Raw genomic sequence first — 1,833 nt, 5'->3', positions numbered from 1 at the left:
TAGGCCCAGTCCACACACGCTCTTGGGTTGGTGGTTCAGTCTCTGTGAGCTGCCATGGGCCCGGTTAGTTGGCGCCGTGGGTCTCCTTGTGGTGCCCTTGACCTGTCTGGCTCCCTCAATTCTCCCCCCACCTCTTCCAGAAGACTCCCCAAGCTCTGCCCGGCGTTCGGCTGTGGGTCTCTGCGTCTGTTTCCACCCACTGCTGGATGAAGTCTCTCAGGTAACAGTTGTGTTAGACTCCTGTCTGTAAGCCTAGCAGAGTATCATTAATAGCGTCAGGAATTGGCTTTTTCCCATGGGATAGGTTTTAGACTGGGGCAGGCATTGGTTGGCCATTCCCTCCACCTCTGCTCCACCTTTACTCCCCGCACATCTTGTAGGCAGGGCAAATTTTGGGTAGAAGGTTTTGCGGGTGGGTCGATGTCCCCCTTTCTCTACTAGAAGTCCTGCCTGGCTATAGGAGTAGCCACTTCAGGCTCCATAACCCCTCCCCCAGCTGTTATCTCCGTCTTGTCCCAGAGATGCCCCCCCATTTCCCTTCTCTCTCCTGGCCCTCTCACTCTGACCCCAAACCCCCTGCTCTCCCTACATCCGATCCCACCCACCTCTATTCCCTTCCCCACCTCCTCTCCCACCCAGTTCCCTCTGTCCCTCCACTTCTGATGTCTATTTTAATTCCTTTCTGAGTGAGATCCAAGCGCCCTTCCTTGGACCCTCCTTGTTATTTAGCTTCTTTGGGTTTGTGGGTTGTAGCACGGATATGAATTACTTCATGGTTAATATCCACTTATAAGTGAGCACATGCCACTTACGTACTTTCTAAAATAAAATGTACTCTCTAGGTCTGGGTTACTTTCCATATTCTAGTTCTCAACCTATGGGTCTCAACCCCTCTGGGGGTCAGCTGATCTTCTCCCAGGGGTCACATATCAGACATTTTCCTTATAATTCACAACAGTAGCAGAGTCACAGTTATGAAATAGCAATGAAAATAATCCTTTGGCTGCAGGTCGCCACAACGTGAGGAACTGTGCTAAAGGGTCACGGCATTAGGAAGGTCGAGGACCACTGCCAAGTGATCAAGAGATTCAGGAGACAGGCCGTGGACAGGACGTATGAAGCGTATAGTGTTGTACGGCCATCTTTTCCCTACAGGTAGGGGGAGCGTGCACTAAGCTGTACAGTATGGCAATAGTAACCAGCAGATTATCACCACACACGGTGAATCCTCCACAGGTGATGCTTTTAGAGGCCCAGAGCATAGTAGGTCTATTCATGCTGGCAACACCAGTCATGTGACTGATGCAGTATGCCAACACCTGGTCTGTATCATGGGTAAGAGGGATGCTCCCACTCTTTATTACCTTGCAAGCCACTACCATACATGCAGTCTGTGTTCACTGAGGTGCCACTGTGTAGACATGACTAATTTACACTGACATCTAGGGCTGAGGATGGAGTGGAACATCCATCTAAGCACAGCAGACCCACGTGTCAGATGACCGCAGAGACAAGAAGCCCCAGAGTCCATAGACATCTTTCTTTTTCTTTCTTTCTTTCTTTCTTTCTTTCTTTCTTTCTTTCGAGGTAGGGGGTTTCTCTGTGTAGTCCTTTCTGGAGCTCACTTTGTGACCAGTCAAGCCTCAAACCCAGAGATCCTCCTGCTTCTGTCTCCCAAGTGTTGGGGTTAATGGTGCGCACCATGATGCCTGACTGGACTTATTTTTAATTTAAAGAAGTTTGGCATGGTGCTGGGCCAGGTAAGTGCTCGCCCACAGGACTCGATCTGCAGTCCTGTGAGGATCTTCTGTTTTATTTTGTTTTTGAAGACAG

This window comes from Rattus rattus, chromosome 4, assembly GCF_011064425.1.
Source record: "Rattus rattus isolate New Zealand chromosome 4, Rrattus_CSIRO_v1, whole genome shotgun sequence".
Taxonomy (NCBI): Eukaryota; Metazoa; Chordata; class Mammalia; order Rodentia; family Muridae; genus Rattus; species Rattus rattus.
This window is presented reverse-complemented; position numbering follows the sequence as displayed.